Here is a 23,282-nt window from a genome sequence, read left to right on the forward strand (position 1 = left end):
GATACACATTGTATTGCTTAGATGGTGTCAGGCTAGGCGATTGCTTCTCTTTCCTGTCCAGTCTAACTGGATGCTGACCGTAGTTTACTGTAGACCTACAGAGTGAGTGATTGAGTGATTAAAAAAAAGCACACTTGTGTGAAGTGAGGGGTGCTCTTATCATCGTACATCATCTCACCTCTCTTCCTCACTTTTTTATTTTTGTGTCTATCAGCTGCTGCTCGACAGTTTGACCCCAAGCTGACCGACCGCGAACGAAAATTTGGCCCCATAATTACTCATGCGATCCGGATATGGCGTGAAACACAAAAAAAATATCCTAACCCACATAAATGGCACAATCATACTCCCTTATTCAATAACAATGCACTCTTGATTGGAAAACGACCTATAAGATTCCCTATATGGGAAAAGCAAGGCATACACTCATTAGGGGATGTTTTTAACAAACAGGGTTTTTGTAGTTATGAAGAAATACGCAAAAAATGTAATCTCACCAAGTCCACACATCTTTTTTACATACAGTTATTGTTATGTTTGAAGACTCAAGGTGTTCCATTAAATAAACCAATTGAACACCACAGATACCACACATTCTTCTATGAAAGAGAGACATCGAGAGGTTTTGTTTCAGATTTTTATCATCAATTACTAACGTCCTCGTATGAAACCCTCCACCTAGACTCCGTCTGGAGGAGGGATATACCAGACCTGGAAAGTGATTTTGATTGGCAAGAAGCCTGGGCAAATGTTCGACTCACATCAAGGAACCCGGACCATCAACAAATCAATCTTAACTATATTCACAGGACATACTTGACTCCTATAAGACTGAAAAAAAATGGGTCTTATACAAGACTCCAAATGCTCCTTATGTACAAATGGGGACGAGGGGACATTTATGCACATGTACTGGGACTGACCACCAGTTAAGATATTCTGGAAAGAGGTGACCCAGCAATTATCAAATCTCTTAACTTGGAATATACCTGTACACCCCTCTGTATTACTGCTGAATGATGTTTTTGAGTGTGCAGTACATCCACAGCTAAATAGATTGGTTTTATCGGGTATCACAGTGGCTAAAAAGCTGATAGCATCACGATGGTTCCAACCGGAAAAAATGTGCCGAAAGGTCTGGATTATTACATATCTCGATGTGATCTATCAAGAAATATCTACAGCAAGAATTTTGGGTCTCAATTAATCCAAAATGACATTGTGGTTAGAAGTGGTGGAGAAAATAAAAGCTAGCATATAATGGTAATGTCTGGTTAGGAGCCAGGGAAAATGGGTGGATTATCCAATGGGGGGTCCGGGAGGGGGGGGTGCGAGCTAGAGCATATGTGTGTAGGTTTTTAGATAACAGGTATTAAGGGTATATCCTATATAAGACAATTAACTAAAATGTGATTTCATTGGATGTGCACTGTCAACTAATGCTTGTATATCTTATCGTGTGTTGTCATGTTTGTTTATGTGTTTGTTTAAAAAATAATAAAAAAATTAAATACAAAAAAAACAACGTAATTGGTGAGCTTTAGAGGTGCATCGATACACATTGTATTGCCTAGATGGTGTCAGGCTAGGCGATTGCTTCTCTTTCCTGTCCAGTCTAACTGGATGCTGACTGTAGTTTACTGTAGACCTACAGAGTGAGTGATTGAGTGATTAAAAAAAATCACACTCGTGTGAAGTGAGGGGTGCTCTTATCATCGTACATCATCTCACCTCTCTTCCTCACTTTTTTATTTTTGTGTCTATCAGCTGCTGCTCGACAGTTTGACCCCAAGCTGACCGACCACGACTACAGCGAAACTGTCAAGAAGTGGCTTTGTTATGCGCCAGACCGCGAGGGAGGCATCTCAAGGAACCGAAGTGACCCAAACTTAAGTCAAGCGAACAGAGTCAAACTTAGGGTACCCCAGCACACACTGTTTCCCTGGTTCATACAGTACAAGGCTTACCCTCATGGACAGCATCTACTTGAATGACTTGCTGCTTCAGCCTGTTCTTGCAGTGTTTTTATTTTTTTACTTTTTATTTTAACCTTACCCAGGGTAGGTTCGCTGAGCACGGATTCTCTTTTTCAGCTACGCCCTGCTTCACATTCACACAATTCCATTCACACCTGGGAGCTGCCCAGTACAACCACAGTCTGACACTGTTGGCCACTGAGCAACTCCACTGGAGCAGTTGGGGGTTTAGTGCCTTGCTCAAGGGCACTTCAGCGGTTGGTGTTAAGGGTATGGGAGAGAGTTATATGGGAGAGAGTTATAGAAACATACTTTTCCGGACAGATCATCTGAGCTCCACTGTGTTTAAATCCAAATCCTCTGCCATTGTTATTTAACCATTGTGTCTGAAAACTAAAGTATTATACTTGTTGTGAAGGGCCAGATTAAACCGAATATATATATTTATTTATATATATATATTTAATTGTATTTGTATATTCTCTAATATTCCTTGATATCCCTTGTATATTCCTTGTACAATATGCATTGAATATCCATTCTAGCCTACTGAACATCCCATAATAGTCTCCATTCTACTATTGGTCGAGACCTTGGTGCCAGGCTGCCATACCCCCCAGACCCAGTTCAGACGTACCGCTCAACATGTACGAACAAGTCCTAGTTCCGCGTAGGAATCTGGCTACCGCACCACTAATGGGACTATTTGTTCATAGTGCGTATATATACTGCGCTACTAAAGTAGGACTTCCTTTTTAGTCCAGTTTCTTACCCTCCAATAGAGTGACAGACGTAAAGCCTCCCCGCGACGCCACGTGTGGGAGTAAGGCCAAGTTCGGCCTACCATCGGTATTGAGACATCGTGTATATTAATATTTGAATAGTCATATTTGGCACTATATCGTCGAGTTGGACGTAGTCTATTAAGCTAATAATAGTCTATTCATATGTAGTGCTTCGTGCGGTGAGAATACTATCGTAGTCAGTACCCCATCGTTTCGGGCAGAGAACTGGCTGCTTATCCAGGGTGGCCGACCCCATGTGAGGCTGCACCCGAGGAGCCCCAGAGCCGACGAGCGAGTGGACCTGCATACCGGATTATTCTACCGACGACAGCCCGCCTTCCCAGGCACGGATTATGCTTTGTATACAGTGATTATTCTATGGATAAAGACCAACACTGCCGTGTGTTGGAAACCCCCCCCCCGGAGAGGACGACAGGTGAGGAGACGCTCTACATGACGAGGTCGCTTCACGTCTCTCCATCGTGGACCGGAGGAAGCCGGCCCACAGAGAGTCCAACTGCTTTCATCTGTGGATCGAGGATCGCTGAGGCACCGAGCCGCACAACCGTGGGTTCTCCCAGGATACCCTCGGCCAGACGGATACAGCCAGACTCTACCCCCCCCCCCCTTCTCCAGTTGTCTTACAAGCGACCGGAATTCCCCCCTAGTGTATCCAGTTCTTTAATCATTAAAGTATCATTGCTATTATTCCTTAAATATTCCAGGTTGTATATTTACCGCCTGCGCCACCAGAGATTGGACGTTCTCTATTGATATACCAACGAATACTCATTTGCCATAAAAGTGCATCCTATTTCAAATCATAAATGTAATTAAGTGATTGCTCTACATACCTTTTGCTATGTATTAATTATTATTAAACGCAGACTTTCGACTTGGTACATTTGTGTTGGATCGTTTCATCTACGTGGGAGTGTTTACCATAATTATTTATGCCTAGTACTGGGTGGCCAGAGTCTAAAGTACAAGAGGTAGTGGTAGTAAGTATCATATCTAACAATACAGTCAGGGAATTGTACCCCTCAGTTACAATTGGTCCTTCGAGCCGGAGGGTAATTAGTGTAATATTAATATAGTGTTATTAATATTGAAATGGCATATGATGAACACTCCACGAAACGATCCTCCTAACCAACGCCCGCAGCGCGAACGACGGCTCCCTCAGTACTTAGAGGCTTACGCTGTCAGTCAACAACCTAGTCTTCTACTAACAGTAAACGCGGTAAAACTAGAAAGTAAAAGTATGTCTAACCCCAACGCCCAGACTACCCCGACCATAGAGGCCCCTACGGGTTCTAATGTAACTGACCAAGTTCACGGTGGGGACCAGTGGGAACCAGACATGACTTCACACCCCGCCAGTACTGAAGAAGTAGTCCCCGATGAGTCCCGGGAGGAATACAACGCTACCGAGAGAGAACTCGGCACGGAAGAAGACGGGGAGAGCACCGTGGAGATAGAGCTCCAAGGCTCCGCAAGGAGTACCCCGAGGGAAGGCCCCCCTATACAACCGCCTTCTCCCAGCGAGGCAGAGAGGACCCTACAGCAGGCCTTCCTCATCAGCCTGAACGCCGCTGCTGAACGCGACCGACTGCAGATCCAGCAGCGGAGCGAAGAAGAGCATATACGTCTAGAAATAAGACGCATTCAGAGGGAAGAGAATGTGGCCCGAGACCGAGCAGACAGCCAGCGAGCAGCTGCTGGTGCTCTACGGGACGCAGAGCGCGACAGACAGCAAGCGCAACTAATAGAACAGCTGATCAGACGGACAACACCCTCTCCCTCCGCCAGAGGCTCCAGGAACTCGTCTAGACACACCTCCAGGGCGGCATCCCCTAGCCGAGTAAACAACCCTGAACTTGACCAACAGACGAGGTCTATACCCCCCACAGACCACCTCCCCCCACCGGTCCAAGCGAGACCTAGCAACCGGGAAGGAGCAGCATATCCTGTGGAGAGGCTAAACCAGAGACTACAAGCACTGGATGACCTAACTGAAGACGAAGAGGAAGAGGAGGAGAACCACGCCCGACGACAGCACAGTACTCTACCGGACCAGGAGGTCCGGTACAGCCCAGGCTATACTCCCGCGGAGCTGCGCTACAGACCCCCGACTCTATACCCGGGTGAGCACGACGCATGACCCGCACCGAGGAACAGCACCTGGACAAGCGGGCCATGGTACACTGCCGGTACCAGCCCATACCAAGGAGCGGGAGGAGACTCGCCTAGGAGGCCTCTCCCCCAACGCTCGCCGATGTATCCACAGTCAGCGTCATACATCGGCACGCCTATGGTACCCGACTTCACCCAAGAGAACCGGGCCCAGTATACAGAACTCTGCATGTGTCTGGAGACCATGTTGGTGGATGTATTGGATGAACGCCATAAATACGCCATCCTACTGAAGCACTTAAAGGTACCCCGCGCACATAATATAGCGCTCGCCTACGCGACTTCCACCACCCCATACACAGCAGCGCTGGTAGCATTGGACCAGAGGTATGGGCGCATATGGGATTACGTGATCCAGGAGATCCGACACATCGACCGCTTACCCCCAGCAATAGACAATCGAGCACTGGACGACCTGTCCATCAGAGTGCAGTCCCTGGTAGGGATGTTGGGAGCGCAGAGAGAGAAGGGGAGGCATGAACTTTACGCCAACTCAAATGTGGAAAGGATCTTGGAGAAGCTGCCGCCCGCTCGACAGGAGCGTTTTAGGTGGCAGAGAGACCACCGAGACCCGAATGGCCCCGAACCGAACCTCCTCGATCTAGCAGACTTCCTGGCGAGAGAAGTCAGCAGCCTACGGCTAGATACATTCGGACGGAGCACCCCTGGCTCCAGAGAAGGAACCAGACGACTAAATGATGGAAGAAGATCGGTGACTGTGATGCACCAATCGGAGTCAGTACCGAGCAGCAGGAGCTACAGTACCCCCTCCAGAACGGAGAAGTGGAAGATAGTGTGCCCCTACTGTGAGAAAGAACACTGGCTAGCGCAATGTGACTCCTTCCCCAAGCTGAACGCGGAGGAAGCAAGTCAATGGATAAAGTCCAACAAGCGCTGTTTTCGCTGTGCGCGCTCACACATGGCAGCCGAATGCCGCTTAAAGAAAAGGTGCACCAAGTGCGATGGAGCCCATCTGGACATACTTCACGACAGTAACAGACGGCGCCCTTCACCCGCACCATCCAGCAGCAAAGCGAGCGTCATGCACATCGATCCCGCCAGCAGCAGTGGAGCCCGAGTACTCCTAAAAGTAGTGCGTGTGACACTAAGCTACCAGAATAAAGTCCTGGACACTTACGCCGTCCTCGATGACGGGTCAGAGAAGACCCTTCTGCTCGCCTCCGCTGCGGCCCAGCTAGGGCTGCGGGGAAGCGAAACCCAAATGACAATTCGGACAATAAGACGAGATTTGAAGACGATAAAGGGCGAGAATGTCTCATTCTCTATCGCAGCAAGCGGCCAGCCTGAGCGACGGTACCAGATTACAGACGCTTTCACCAGCCAAGAAATAGGACTGTCGCGGTACACATACCCCGTCGCCAAGCTGATGGAGAAATATGCACATCTGCGCAAGTTACCGATCCCGCTCATAGACAATGCTATGCCGACCCTGTTGATAGGCTCCGACCATGCAGACCTCATTGTCCCGATAGACCGGGTTCATACCGGACCCCGAGGCTGTCCTGCAGCAGTCGAGACCCGTTTGGGATGGACTCTCCAAGGCCCGCTCGCCAAATCTCTCAACCGAAGTACAGCCACTAGATGTCTCCACTCCCGAGTCACAGAGGGAGAAACCGCACTCCTGCAACACGTAGAGCGGCTATGGACCTTGGAACAAATGCCCTTTAAGAACGGAAAGAAAGACATTCGCTCTAAAGATGACATTTACGCCATTCACCTCCTCGAGACAGGGACCAAGAGAGTCCCGGTCAACGGCGTGTTGAGATACGCCACGCCACTCCTGCGGCGAGAAGGAATGCCTACTTTCCACGCCAAGACAGACGCCACAGAACGGTACCTGCTGAACACGGAGCGGCGCTTAGCCAAGAACCCCGCCCAAGAGAGTGTATACCGCGCTGAGATTGAGAAGCTCATCACAGCGGGACACGTCACAAAGATGGACATTAAAGAGGCTGACCAGACCACTGAATCGTGGTACGTGCCCCACCACAAGGTCCATCACAACGGTAAAGACCGCATAGTATTTAACTGCAGCTACCAGATCGGATCCCAAAATCTGAATAAAGAGTTACTGCCCGGTCCCACACTCGGCCCCTCCCTACTCGGCGTTCTACTCCGCTTCCGCCAGGAAAAGGTGGCCATCAGCGGGGACATTAAAGGAATGTTCCTGCAGGTGAGATTAGTAGAGGAGGACAAGCCCCTGTTACGGTTCCTATGGAGAGAGAAGCCAGGAGATGAGCACCCAGCCATCTACCAATGGGAAGTCCTCCCCTTCGGAACGACGTGCAGCCCCTGCTGTGCTACATTTGCACTACAGAAACATGTAGCAGAGGACCCAGCAGCGGACGAAGAGGTCCGACACAGCGTAAAGAACAGCTTCTACGTAGACAACTGTCTACAAAGCCTTTCAACCCAGGAAGAAGCCGAGGCTCTCCTGATTAAACTCCGCGCCTCATTGATCAAAGGCGGCTTTGATCTCAGGCAGTGGGCCAGCAGCGATCCGCAAGTACTGCGCAGCCTCTCCTCCGAGGACAAGGCAGCCAGCAGCGAGACCTGGATGGCTACAATCCCGGGAGAAGCCCAGGAGATGACCCTGGGATTGGTGTGGCGATTCAAAACAGATTCGCTTCACTACAGACACAAGCCCCTGACTACGGAACAGGGAAGGCCGGCGGCGGCGCCGACCACCAGACGGAGTGTGTACACAACACTCGCCCGACAATATGACCCGCTAGGATGTATTCTACCGTACACCACCAGGGCAAAAATGATTGTACGAGCATTGTGGGACAAGGACCAGGGCTGGGACGACCCCATTCCCGCACACCTTGCATCCACCTGGAGAGAGTGGGAGATGGAGCTCCACTCACTCCCAGGCGTTAATATGCGCCGAAGCTACTTCCCACCCACGGTGAGGCCAGAGACATGTAAAATGGACTTACACGTCTTCAGTGACGCCTCAGAGGTCGCATACGGATCAGTAGCCTACTTGCGGGCCCAAGAAGAGGGGGGAGAGATCTACACAGCATTTGTCCTCGCCCGCTCGAGAATAGCCCCACGCAAGCAACAATCTATCCCACGCCTAGAGCTCTGCGCAGCCCTAGCCGGAGCGCACCTAGCCACGCTCATCCAACGTGAGCTCACCATACCGGTGTCTAGAACAATCCTGTGGTCAGATTCCACGACAGTACTCGCCTGGATCAAATCGGACTCATGCAAGTACAAAGTCTTCGTGGGAGTCAGAGTCACCGAGATTCAAGACTTAACCGAATAGTTAACCGGAGAAACAGAGTGGCGCTACGTTGATACAAAACAGAATCCAGCTGACGTCATCACCCGGGGAATGCCCCTAGATGACCTCACCCGTCGCAATGTCTACAGTGACGGCCCAGCATTCCTAAAGCTCCCGGAAGGAGAGTGGCCCACGCCTATCCCGAGGGAAGCCAGTCAGGAGGAGGCTGAGAATAAGAAGCCTGTGTTCTGTGGATTGAGCACTGTTATCTCCGCAGACCCCAACATAGATGATTGCACTACCATAGAGAGTGCACAACAAAGGACATTCCTACTGCACTACCTACCGTCTCTACAGACCCGCCAGAAGTGGGTAAAGGAGAGAGACAATTTGACAGAAGGAACGGTCGTCATGATTATTGATCAATCACTGCCCAGAGCTATGTGGCCGGCCGGCCGCGTAAGCGAAGTGATCACCGGTGCCGACGGCAAGGTCCGAGCAGCTGAAGTGCTTGTCCAGGGTCGCACTTACACCCGTCCCGTGGCGAGGCTCATAGAACTGCCCCGACTCCCAGACACAATCGATGATGACCATGACCCTATAACCCTATGACTTTGTGAAGTTGACTGACCCCTACAGCAAACCCTTATGTGTAAATAGACAACGCGATTAATCTGTCTCTGCTTAACTGATTAGGTCTGGGACCAATCAGGGGGTGGCTGTTGTGAAGGGCCAGATTAAACCGAATATATATATTTATTTATATATATATATTTAATTGTATTTGTATATTCTCTAATATTCCTTGATATCCCTTGTATATTCCTTGTACAATATGCATTGAATATCCATTCTAGCCTACTGAACATCCCATAATAGTCTCCATTCTACTATTGGTCGAGACCTTGGTGCCAGGCTGCCATACCCCCCAGACCCAGTTCAGACGTACCGCTCAACATGTACGAACAAGTCCTAGTTCCGCGTAGGAATCTGGCTACCGCACCACTAATGGGACTATTTGTTCATAGTGCGTATATATACTGCGCTACTAAAGTAGGACTTCCTTTTTAGTCCAGTTTCTTACCCTCCAATAGAGTGACAGACGTAAAGCCTCCCCGCGACGCCACGTGTGGGAGTAAGGCCAAGTTCGGCCTACCATCGGTATTGAGACATCGTGTATATTAATATTTGAATAGTCATATTTGGCACTATATCGTCGAGTTGGACGTAGTCTATTAAGCTAATAATAGTCTATTCATATGTAGTGCTTCGTGCGGTGAGAATACTATCGTAGTCAGTACCCCATCGTTTCGGGCAGAGAACTGGCTGCTTATCCAGGGTGGCCGACCCCATGTGAGGCTGCACCCGAGGAGCCCCAGAGCCGACGAGCGAGTGGACCTGCATACCGGATTATTCTACCGACGACAGCCCGCCTTCCCAGGCACGGATTATGCTTTGTATACAGTGATTATTCTATGGATAAAGACCAACACTGCCGTGTGTTGGAAACCCCCCCCCCCGGAGAGGACGACAGGTGAGGAGACGCTCTACACGACGAGGTCGCTTCACGTCTCTCCATCGTGGACCGGAGGAAGCCGGCCCACAGAGAGTCCAACTGCTTTCATCTGTGGATCGAGGATCGCTGAGGCACCGAGCCGCACAACCGTGGGTTCTCCCAGGATACCCTCGGCCAGACGGATACAGCCAGACTCTACCCCCCCCCCCCCCCTTCTCCAGTTGTCTTACAAGCGACCGGAATTCCCCCCTAGTGTATCCAGTTCTATAATCATTAAAGTATCATTGCTATTATTCCTTAAATATTCCAGGTTGTATATTTATCGCCTGCGCCACCAGAGATTGGACGTTCTCTATTGATATACCAACGAATACTCATTTGCCATAAAAGTGCATCCTATTTCAAATCATAAATGTAATTAAGTGATTGCTCTACATACCTTTTGCTATGTATTAATTATTATTAAACGCAGACTTTCGACTTGGTACATTTGTGTTGGATCGTTTCATCTACGTGGGAGTGTTTACCATAATTATTTATGCCTAGTACTGGGTGGCCAGAGTCTAAAGTACAAGAGGTAGTGGTAGTAAGTATCATATCTAACAATACAGTCAGGGAATTGTACCCCTCAGTTACAATACTCTTATTAGGGGACTAAATTGAAAAACTCCATAAAAAGATTATATGTTGAAATAATTTCCCACTTTCTTTTCCATAAATATTTTATTCAACTTCAGCACTGATCATAACAATGAATGTAATGTAATGTAATGAAATACTCCCACTTTTCTGAAAAGAGTTGTTAAATATGACAAAAAAAAAACAATATGTGGTGGTTATGATCGGGCTCAAGTTGAATAAACAATTTATGAAAGAGAGTAAAAAAAAATCCAAGATAATTAAAAGATTATGCCACATATATTGGCTACAAACATAATCACTGCAAAGTTATCAAACAAATAAGAATCTGATCAGACACAAGGGTTAAGTTGTTGTTCCCTTTCTAATTTCCTTAAAACATCTAGTCTAGTTAATGTGATCAATATTATTTGACAATTGATGCTTTTTGTTGGAAATTTCAGTCAGTGAGCTCATACTTTGAGCTCATAAATTTATAGTTAAAATGATTGAGACAACGCAATCTTCTGTCTTCGTTGTGCATGCATGCGTGTGCTCACCACACACGATACGTGTGTCACTATTCTGGCAGTGGCTATAGTATTGTTAATGAAAGGTCTGTTATAAGGTCTGTTATTTAATGTTTGTGTAAAAGGTTAACTGGTCATTGATAACTGTGGAAGTATGATATGAGACCCTCTTGAAAGAATTTTTTTTTTATATTAAATCCATGTTGTCATTTTTGTTCACACATTTTTGGAAATATGGTAAAGTAAGAATTTTGAACAACCGCTAATACACCGTCTGCCAACAATAGTGTGTGTTTAACAGCAGGAAAACAACTTGTAATGTTATGATGTATACATATCAGCAGCAATATTAAAATTAAAAGTAAAATGTACATTAATCAGTATTGATTCCTTAACTTTACAAGTTACAAGTAGATGTACAAGTTACAAATGTACAAGTAGATTACCATTTAGATTATGGTTGAATAAACGTTGATGCCTAACATTGATTCAATATAAAATCAACTAAAATGTGCATGTAGATTACCATTTAGATGATGGTTGAATCAACATTGATATAGTATCAGTTATGGTTGAAACCTAACGTTGATTCAACATGTAAGTCATAGACAACGATTTGTATAATTTCGATGTCAGGCTTCAACATAGATTCAATATTTCTGCCTAACCCTATTTCAATGTTGATTCACAAATGTTTTGCTATCTGGGAGAATATGGATACTACTCAGGATATAGACTCAACTTGACGAAGACACAGACTTTAGCACTGAACTACACGCCAACGATAGAGATCAAAGAAAAATACAAAATTTAATGGGACATGGACAGGATCAAGTACCTAGGGGTGAACATTACAAGAGGGATGGAGGGGTTATACGATGCAAACTATACACAGATCAATCAGAAAATCAAGAGAGACCTAGAAAGATGGACAGTAATGCCGCTAGATTTCAGCTCAAGGATCGAAATCATTAAGATGAACATATTACCAAGGTTACTATACCTATTTCAGTCTCTACCTATATTAATACCACAAAAACAATTCAGGGAATGGGACAGACAGATATCAAGATTCATTTGGGGGGGGGGGGGGGGGGGGAGGCCAAGGATAAGATATGTGACTCTACAACTACCAAAGGAAAAAGGAGGAATGGCAGTACCCAGTTTAGAAACCTATTACTATGCAGCACAGCTTAGAACAGTAGTGTAACTGAGGGGTACAATTCCCTGACTGTATTAATCAAGTATGGTATCATTAAACCACTACCGTCTTATGTACATTATACTGGCCATACCGTACACAAGTATATGATGAGAACACTTCCCCACAATGAATCGGTTCTACACAAAGTTGTCTTTAAGTATTTATTAGCAGCAAGAATACATAATATACTTTAATTGAATGCACTTGTGAGGCAAAGGAATGTGCGTAGGCAAATCAATAATGAATGTCCATTCTCTGGTTACGCATGAAATAAGAATACAACCTGAATATTAGGAATTATATCTATTGTACTCTGGTAAGGTAGCAGGGGATACTGGTAGAGGGTTCCCACCGGTTGTAAGCCAGCAGGGGGAGGCAATGCTCTAATGCAAAGTCTGGGTCAGCGGGGACTCAATAGGCTCCTGGAGGCGGTATATTACTCCCTGCTCGGCAGACGAAAGGCAGCGACTGTAATCCCAGTATGCGTGCAGCACAGGTGGAAGCCGGTCAGCCTCTCCAATAGAGACGGGCTCGAATGATGCTCCTCACGGGCAGGTCCCACAGCAGCGGGTGTAGACGATTCTTCTCCGCTCCAACAGCATGGTTAAAAGCAATAAGAATAATAATCCAGCCGGAAAGGGGCTATGCATTCACCGGTGCAGATCCTCCGGTGCGCGGTGCTTCACATCAACTAAGTCGAACTTGACGTTATCCAACCAAGCCCTGATACTTTACTATCCAATTCGCACGCGGCTATAAGTGCTCTATTTAGACACACAATTGCTCACTTCACTTGGTCTTTGACTCGTGATGAAGGCTTACTAGTAAGGAGCGAACGATACGTTGAACAAACGTATTAGGATAAAACAAGACTCTATCTTGGGGCAATACGGGCCCACTTCACCGCACGTTGCATAGTGGGTGAGGCTTCACTTGGGTAACTCGAACTCGAACTGAACTGCGGACTGAACTACTTCTGTATTCACCTGCGCCATATTTATATGTTGGGGGAACAAACTAGTACCAGCCTTATTCCTGTCTCGTAGTCCTGGGCAGAACCGGGCATGTTGAGACAAGCCTTGACGGTAGCTTTGAACTCGACTCTGGGGGTAAGACACTGGCGCTGGTGGCACGCCATCCAATAAGAAAACGAAATATTATGGTCTGTAGTAGGTTAAAGGGATATTCCGTGTATATGTACAAAGAATACACAAGGGATATCAAACGATATACAAATATTATGCAATATATATCAGTCAATAAATACATATATTCGGTTTAATCTGACCCTTTGTAACAGCCGCCTCCTAATTAGTCCCACCTAATTAGCTAAGCAGAGACAGATTAACCGCACTGTCCACTACTCAATGTCCGTTGTGAGGGTAGGCAGTTCACAAAGTCAGTGGTCATGGTCGTCATTAAGCGAGTCGGGGAGCCTTGGCAACTCTATCAGCCTCGCCACGGGTCGGTTGTAGGTCCGCCCTTGGACGAGCAATTCTGCCACTCTGACCTTTCCGTCGGCACCAGTGGTCACTTTGCTTACGCGGCCGGCCGGCCACGCAGCTCGGGGTAGTGACTGGTCTATGGTCATGACGACTGGACCGGATGAAGGGGGGCTTAGGAGGAAGCGGGCCTGAGACTGCTTTGATCTGTGCTTGGCTGTGCCTCCTCCTCCTCCTTCTGTTTCTCTTGTTTGCTCTGTACCCCGTCTGAGGAGGGGCCGGTCCCGGCCGCCCCGTCAAGGAGTCGCTCGGGGTGCTGGGTTCGAGGTCAGCTACGTCTGAAGCGCAGCTGAGGGGGGTGGAGTTCCGAACTCCCTCTGGTGCCCACGGTTCTCTCACGGGCCTCTCGCTTAATGTCAATAGCCTCTGCTGTACGAGGGAGTGGCCGGTGTCGCTCGCCTTTGTGTGTAGGCAGCGTGTAGACGTGGGTTGACTGTCAAGTCCGTAGAGGGGGCCCTGGAGCGTCCATCCCAGTCGGGTCTGAACCGCGACTGGGCATCCTTTGGGTCCGATGTGGGCCGCCTCAATTGGGAGAATGAGGTCCGCGTGGTCGGAGCCGATGAGCAGGGTCGGTGTGGCGCCGTCGATAAGCGGTATAGGTAGTTGACGTAGGTGCACATACTTAGCCATCAGCTGTGGGATGGGGTAGGTGTACTGAGACAAGCCTATGTCGTGGCTGGTGAAGACGTTGGTTATACTATACTGCTTCTCGGGCTGGTCCACCGCTGCTATCTTGAAGGAGACCTTTTCACCTTTTATGGTCTTCTGGTCCCTTCTGATGGTGCGTATGGTCATGGTATCTTTGACACCCCGCAGGCCCAACTGGGCTGCTGCGGAAGCGAGGAGGAGAGTCTTTTCAGACCCATCGTCCAGGACGGCGTAAGTGTCCAGGACCTTGTACTCGTAGCTCAGGAGCACTCTGACCACTTTGAGGAGCACTCGGGGGGTCCCGCTCTGCTTGGGGTCTATGTGGAGCACTCCTGTCTCGGGGGGGTTGTCACCTGTCTGTGGTGACACAGAATCTATATGGTGCGAGTCGCACCGTGACTCCAAGTGTCTGCTGTAGCAGTCGGGACACCAGGGAGCGGTCTGGTGGAACTTTGGTGCTGGTGCCACCGCCTCGGCATGGTACATTACCGCGACGGGCCCACTCTGTTGTCCTGGCTGACGCCTGTTGATGTCATACAGGACCTCCAAGTGGGTGCCACCGCACCTGCTGCACTTCTTCTTCAAGCGGCACTCAGCTGCTAGGTGGCTGCGCGCGCAGCGGAAGCAGCGGCGGTGGTCCTTGATCCACTGACTCACCTCATCCGTGGTCAGCTTCCCGAAAGTGTCGCATTGGTACAGCCGATGTTCTCCCTCACAGTACTGGCACTCAATCTTCCACTGGTCCTCTTTCGTCGAGGGGGTGTGGTGGTTCCTGTGCTGTGGTACTGATTCGGCTTGGTGCATAACTGTCACCAACCGGCGGTTATCTGTTGATCCCCGAGGTCCGAGTCTTAGGCTTGGTCCACTCCATACGAACGTGTCGAGTCGTAGGCTACTGACCTCCCTGGCGAGGAACTCAGATAGGTCTAGGAGGGATGCCTCTGGACCGTTGGGGTCACGGTGGTCTCTCTGCCGCCGAAAGCGCTCTTGTCGGGCGGGAGGGAGCTTCTCTAGTATCCTCTCTACATTAGAGTTAGCGTACAGTTCATAGATACCCTTTTCCTTTTGCGCCCCCAGCATCCCTACCAGGGACTGTACCTTGATAGTGAGGTCATCTAATGCTCTGTTGTCTCTGGCTGGGGGGAGACGGTCAATGTCTCTTATCTCCTGTATCACGTAGTCCCATATGCGTCCATAACATTGGTCGAGGGCTACTAGAGCCGCGGTGTATGGGGTAGTAGAGCTGGAGTATGCCAGCGCTATATTGTGCGCTCTGGGCACCTTCAGGTGCTTGAGTAGGATAGCATACTTGTACGATTCATCTGGTACGTCGGACAGCATAGTCTCTAAGCACATTCGTAGCTCTGTGTACTGTGCTCTGTTCTGGTGTGTGAAGTCCGGGAACGTCGGTGTGCCAAGGTACGATGCCATGGGTGACTGGCACATCGGTGAGCGTTGGGGGAGAGGCCTCCTAGGCGAGTCTCCTCTTGCGTGTCGTCTTGGGCTGGTGCTTGGTGGGTACCGAAGGTCGGTTACCCAGGTGCTGTTCCTCGGGGCTGGCGGTGCGTCAAACTCACCCGTGAGTTGAGTCGGGGGTTTGTAGCGCAGGGCCTCGGGGCTGACTTCTGGGCTGTACTGGGCCTCCTGGTCCAGAGTACGTTGCTGCTGGTCGGCTTGACATTCCTCCTCTTCCTCCTCCTCTTCCTCTGCTAGGACCTGGAGTCTTCGGTTCAGTCTCTCGGCGTGGTCCGGTTCTTCCCGGTTGCTGGGTCTCGTATGGACCGGCCGGGGAGGGGGTTCGGAGACGTGGACAGGATCCTCCTGTTGGCGGGGTCCCGGGTCGCTTGGTCGGGTAGGGGAATGCGTCCTAGACCCTTGTCGTGACGATCTCCGGGAGCTCCGTGCGGAGAGAGGGGGTGTCGCCATGGCAACCAGTTTGTCCATCAGCTCCGCCTGCAGCCGGTCGCGCTCTGCCTCGCGCTGGGCATGGGCTGCGTCGCGCGCTGCTTCGCGCTGGGCATTGGCGGCGTCGCGCTGCGCATTGGCGCTGGCCTGGGCAGCGTCGCGCTGTGCGTTGGCGGCGTCGCGCTGGGCATTGGCGCTGGCATGGACGGCGTGGAGCTGTGCATTTGCGACGTCGCGCTGTGCATTGGCGGCGGCGTGCTGTGCATCGGCGCGGCTTCTTTCAATGTTCTCTTCCGTCTGAAGGCGTCTGGTCTCCAGTCTTATGCGGTCGTCTTCACTCCTTTGTTGCGCCTGGAAGCGCTCTCGCTCGGTTGCAGAATGTTCGCGTTCACGGATGGCTTGCGCTTGGAGTTGCGCATGAAGGCGCTCTCGTTCGTCTGCAGCTTGTTCGCGCTCGCTCGTCTGTTGCGCTTTGAGTCGATCGCGTTCACCCTGAAGTCGATCGCGTTCGGTAGAGGCTGCCAGGGTGGCGATGAGTGCCTGTGCCAGCATCTTGTCCGCCTCGCTGGGGGAAGACCCCGGTCGAGGCGATCGGCTCCCGGCAGTACTCGTTGGAGATCCGTTCTCCTGTCGCGTACCGAGGAGATCCATCTCCTGGGTGCGCGTCTCTTCTTGTGGTGGGTCGGGTTCCGTCCCGGGAGGGCTTTCTTTATCCTGGAGCTCTCCGGGGACTGTCCCGTTGGCGTTGTCTGGGGGTAAAGTCATGTCATGTCCCTCCTGGTCCCCCCTGTGAGCTTGGTCAGTTACGTTAGAACCCACTAGGGCCTCTATTGGCGGGGTAGCCTGGTCGATAGGGTCGGACATAATTTTACTATCTACTTTTTCCGCATTTACCGTCTGTAGAAAGCTAGGTAGTATATTGGCAACGTAATCCTCTAAGTACTGAGGTGTCTGCCGTCTACGCTGCGGGCGATCTACTTTAGGAGAACCGTTTTGTGGAGTGTTCATCATAGGCCATGTCAATATTAATACCACTATATTAATATTACACTAGTTCTCTCCGGCTCGAAGGACCAATTGTAACTGAGGGGTACAATTCCCTGACTGTATTAATCAAGTATGGTATCATTAAACCACTACCGTCTTATGTACATTATACTGGCCATACCGTACACAAGTATATGATGAGAACACTTCCCCACAATGAATCGGTTCTACACAAAGTTGTCTTTAAGTATTTATTAGCAGCAAGAATACATAATATACTTTAATTGAATGCACTTGTGAGGCAAAGGAATGTGCGTAGGCAAATCAATAATGAATGTCCATTCTCTGGTTACGCATGAAATAAGAATACAACCTGAATATTAGGAATTATATCTATTGTACTCTGGTAAGGTAGCAGGGGATACTGGTAGAGGGTTCCCACCGGTTGTAAGCCAGCAGGGGGAGGCAATGCTCTAATGCAAAGTCTGGGTCAGCGGGGACTCAATAGGCTCCTGGAGGCGGTATATTACTCCCTGCTCGGCAGACGAAAGGCAGCGACTGTAATCCCAGTATGCGTGCAGCACAGGTGGAAGCCGGTCAGCCTCTCCAATAGAGACGGGCTCGAATGATGCTCCTCACGGGCAGGTCCCACAGCAGCGGGTGTAGACGATTCTTCTCCGCTCCAACAGCATGGTTAAAAGCAATAAGAATAATAATCCAGCCGGAAAGGGGCTATGCATTCACCGGTGCAGATCCTCCGGTGCGCGGTGCTTCACATCAACTAAGTCGAACTTGACGTTATCCAACCAAGCCCTGATACTTTACTATCCTATTCGCACGCGGCTATAAGTGCTCTATTTAGACACACAATTGCTCACTTCACTTGGTCTTTGACTCGTGATGAAGGCTTACTAGTAAGGAGCGTGGGCAGAACCGGGCATGTTGAGACAAGCCTTGACGGTAGCTTTGAACTCGACTCTGGGGGTAAGACACTGGCGCTGGTGGCACGCCATCCAATAAGAGAACGAAATATTATGGTCTGTAGTAGGTTAAAGGGATATTCTGTGTATATGTACAAAGAATACACAAGGGATATCAAACGATATACAAATATTATGCAATATATATCAGTCAATAAATACATATATTCGGTTTAATCTGACCCTTTGTAACAAGTAGCATGCTGGTGCAATGTGAATTATGAAGCCAAATGGAAAGAGATAGAAACCAAAAGAGAGGGATTCAAAGTGCAGGCACTGATAGGAGATAGGGAGCTGTTCAGAAGACAGGAACAACTGCTAGACCCAATTACCAAATTCACTATAAACATCGTGGAACACAATAGTAAAGAAATACAATCTAGAAAAAGAATCCAAGATACTGAGATGGATAACACACAACAACAAATTCAAACCAGGGATAGAAGACCATGTGTTCAAAAGATGGGAACGGGGGTGGGATAACAGCAATATGTACAATGATAGAAGGAGGGGAGATGCAGACTCTACAAACATTTTAAGAAAGATTCGGACTAGAGAATAGGGACCACTTTAGATATTTACAGATTAGAGACTACTATAACTGTGAGGGCTGGAGGAATTCTGCATGCAGCCCAATGAGGGGGCGTGCCGTTTTTCTGCATCACGCACCTGAGATTGATCCACAATCAGCTTGTCGGGAGGATTCATATACGCTGACTCCCCTCCACTCCTTGTCGGGTCGTTCTTGTTACTACCATCTACTGCCGCGTCTCTGGCGTGAGACGTGTGCCACCCCTGTACATCGCCACCTGTCGCCGTTTCCTGGAGTGAGACACCGTCTTCGCTCTCTATTACTCCACGGGAGGATCCCAGTGTTCCCACTCCAGATGTCATGCCGGCTACTTCCCAAACTCCCTCTACATGGACCCGTTCCTGGGGTGAGGCTCGCCATCGCTCTCTATTACTCCACGGGAGGATGCCCGTGTTTTCACCCCATTCCCCTCGGACCCCCTGTGTGCTGCGTTGCCCGTCGGCAGCGTTCTGGTCGGGAGGAAGAAGATTCCTGTTTACCTTTTGCCCGTGAGGAGGAAGATTCCTGGGTACTGTTTGCCCGTGTTCCAGAAGATTCCTGTTACTTTTTTCCTGCCTGTTTGCCCGTTAAAGGCACAGTGTCGCCTTTTTGTGTTATTGGACTTTAGTGTTTTTCCCCCCTTAAAGGCTCAGTGCCACTTTTTCTGTATAATAAATCATGCCCTTGTTTTGGCTAACTCTGATTACCTGTCTGTGTCGTGCAATTGGGGTCGCATTACAAACCATAACATTACGACCCGACCCGTCGACGACCCCAGCCGGCACAGACAGTGTATGTGAGACAGCCCCTGCAGCTAACCCCATGTGTAGCTTCCCCACAGCTAGGTCTGTCTTTTCAGCTAGCTTGTTCTCCTCTGCTAGTCCAGCCGTCTGCTAGCTTAGCCCCTGCAGCTAACCAGCTAGCACAGCCTCTGTGTTGATGTAGCCTTACAGCTAGCATAGGCCCTGTAGCTAGCTAAGCCCCTGCAGCTAACCGGCTTCCTCAGCTAGTCCAGCAGTCTGCTAGCTTAGCTCCAGCAGCTGGCACAGCCTCTATGTTGATGTAGCCTTACAGCTAGCATAGGCCCTGTAGCTAGCTATGCCATGGCAGCTAACCCTGTTCCCTCTGCTAGCCCCACTTTATGTGTAGCTTCCCCGGCTAGCATGGCCTCCACTTTGTGTGTAGCTACCCTGTTCCCCACTGCTAGGACTGCCCCTTCAGCTAGCAAGGTCAGTTTCCCTGGTGCCTCTCTGAGATTATTTTTTTTTCCTGCGTTCCCGTCCCTGCGGGCCTGGCTGGTCGCCGGGTGGCTCCCGTGGAGGGGGGGTGTACTGTGAGGGCTGGAGGAATTCTGCATGCAGCCCAACGAGGGGGCGTGCCGTTTTTATGCGTCACGCACCTGAGATTGATCCACAATCAGCTCGTCGGGAGGATTCATATACGCTGACTCCCCTCCACTCCTTGTCGGGTCGTTCTTGTTACTACCATCTACTGCCGCGTCGTGCCACCCCTGTACATCGCCACCTGTCGCTGTTTCCTGGAGTGGGACACCGTCTTCGCTCTCTATTACTCCACGGGAGGATCCCAGTGTTCCCACTCCAGATGTCGTGCCGGCTACTTCCCAAACTCCCTCTACATGGACCCGTTCCTGGGGTGAGGCTCGCCATCGCTCTCTATTACTCCACGGGAGGATGCCCGTGTTCTCACCCCGTTCCCCTCGGACCCCCTGTGTGCTGCGTTGCCCGTCGGCAGCGTTCTGGTCGGGAGGAAGAAGATTCCTGTTTACCTTTTGCCCGTGAGGAGGAAGATTCCTGGGTACTGTTTGCCCGTGTTCCAGAAGATTCCTGTTACTTTTTTCCTGCCTGTTCGCCCGTTAAAAGCACAGTGCCGCCTTTTTTTGTGTTATTGGACTTTAGTGTTTTCCCCCCTTAAAGGTTCAGTGCCACTTTTTCTGTATAATAAATCATGCCCTTGTTTTGGCTAACTCTGATTACCTGTCTGTGTCGTGCAATTGGGGTCGCATTACAAACCATAACAATAACAAGGAAATAAAGCAAGACAGAGACAAAGAACAGAATGGGGTAATTAAGATAATGGTAAAATCATACGAAGGAAGGAAGGGAAGGGTGATCTCAGCACTATATCATGCAATAATGGACAGTAAGGGAAATACAACATTGTATATGAATGAATGAATGAATGAATGAATTAATGAATGAATTAATGAATGAATGAATGAATGAATGAATGAATGAATGAATGAAAAAAGTAAATTTTTGAACATGTAATTCTCCATATTCCTCCAAACAAATCACGTTATCAAGCTCCGTCAAACCAAACAATCATAACAACAAATATATTTTTTTTTATGAAAAAACATTTAAAAAAAAAAGTAATTATAAACAAAAGGTCAAGAGTAATGTTTTTGGTTAGCAGACATGTCCAAAAAAGGAGTAGAGGGAAGCTAAGCTTATTGGGTCTCATTCCCGAACGGATTTACGACAAAAAAATTCGTCTTAGCCAGATTTCGGCCCATTTAAGACATATTAGGGCTGAGAGCGGGAGTCCCCAAATTTTCCTGAGATCAGATTTGATCGTGGCTGAGAGCAGATTTAAGAGTGCTGAGGAGCACTCTTAAATCTGCTCTCAGCCACGATCAAATATCATGATTGATTGACTAATTAAAAATTGTATTAACTTGACAGACTGATACTATTCTTTAATTTTTTTATTTTTTTTTGCATTCATCTAAAAATGTTTGGACCTTATGGTGTTCTTGTTCTGTTCTTGACTTATTGTTATGTTTTCTTCTTGACTTGTTTAAAGAAGACCTGTACGGCCCATGGGGACATTAACATGTGTTGTCGGGCCTTATAAATAAATTTGATTTGATTTGATACAAGATACAAGAGTTTTATTTGTCACGGCATACAGGTATACAGTGAAATGCGGGGGGTCTCGCCCGCAACGATGTGCAAATACAAGTAATAATATAAGAGTCCAACCAATAGTGCGACATAGTGCAATAAACAAGTAAACAAAGTAGGCATATCTAGCTATTTACGATCTCAAGCTATACTATTCTTAAATAGATCTTTCCTTCTGTAAAGTGTCCATAGTGTGAGCGTGTGCAGCATGAGTGTGTGTGTGCTCATGTTAAAGTGGCTGCTAGTGTGTGAGCGTGTACAGTGTGTGTGTTGTGTGTGTGCTCATGTGTGCTTGTGTGTGGAGAGTTCAGTGTTCAAGGCTCTGATGGCCTGGGGGAAGAAGCTGAGCCGAAGTCTCTCTGTCCTAGTAGCTGGTGCTCGCAGGCGTTTGCCTGACCGCAGCAGCATGAACAGGGTGTTGTTGGGGTGGTGAGGGTCTTTCATTATCCTGCAGGCTCTGGATTTGCACCTCTTGTTGTATAGGACCTGCAGGGTTGGTAGTGCAATACCCGTGGTACGTTCGGCTGAGCGCACCACTCTCTGTAGGGCCTTCTTGTCCTGTGCCGTGCTGTTGCCATACCAGGCAGTGATGTTTCCAGTCAAGATGGTCTCTACAGCTCCGGAGTAGAATGACTGGAGTATCTTCCCAGATACTCTGAACTTCCTTAACTGTCTCAGGTGGTAGAGGCGCTGCTTCGCTTTTTTTACGACTGAGTCTATGTGTGTTGTCCATGTCAGGTCCTCTGAGATGTGGACCCCCAGGTACTTGAAGCTGCTCACCCTGTCCACGGTAGCCCCGTTTATCCTCAGTGGTGTGTGTGTCTCCTGCTGTCCTCTCCTATAATCCACAATCAGCTCCTTGGTTTTAGCAATGTTCAGGAGCAGGTCGTTGTCCTGGCACCAGCGTTCCAGTACCTCAACCTCCTGGGGGGACCCGATGCTCAGGGTGATGGTGTTGGAGGTCTGAGCCCCTCACCCTGACCGCCTGGGGTCTTTCACTCAGAAAGTCCAGTATCCAGGCGCTCAGAGCGGAGCTCAGACCCAGCTCGATCAGCTTGTCCACCAGTCTGGTGGGGACTATGGTGTTGAACGCTGAGCTGTAGTCAATGAACAACAGTCTCACATAGCCCCCCTTCTGGCGGTCCAGGTGAGAGAGGGTGCTGTGCAGTACTTGGGAGACTGCATCATCAGTGGACCTGTTTGGCCTGTATGCAAATTGCATAGGGTCCATATCACTGGGGAGGGAGGCACAAATTTGATCCTTGACCAGCCTCTCGAAACATTTCATGGCCACAGAGGTGAGTGCCACCGGTCTGTAGTCATTGAGACATGTTGGGGAGGGTTTCTTCGGTACAGGGATGATGGTAGACATCTTGAAGCAGGCAGGGACCACTGACTCCGCCAGGGATTGATTAAATATGGCGGTGAACACAGGGGCTAGCTGGTTGGCACAGGACTTAAGTATGCGTCCTGTTATACCATCTGGGCCAGCAGCTTTTCTGGTGTTCACCTGCAGGGCCGCCTCAGGGGGTGTGCGAGCAGTGCGGTCGCACAGGGCCTCGCGGGAAGGGGGGCCTCGCAAAAAAAATATATATTATATTAATTATAATTTTTTTTTTTTTTTATTAAGAAAAAATAAATTGCGAGGCCCCCCTTCCTGCGAGGCCCTTTTTCTTCACAGACC

The sequence above is a fragment of the Notolepis coatsorum genome (assembly GCF_963971535.1).
Source record: "Notolepis coatsorum genome assembly, chromosome: 9".
NCBI classification, from domain to species: domain Eukaryota; kingdom Metazoa; phylum Chordata; class Actinopteri; order Aulopiformes; family Paralepididae; genus Notolepis; species Notolepis coatsorum.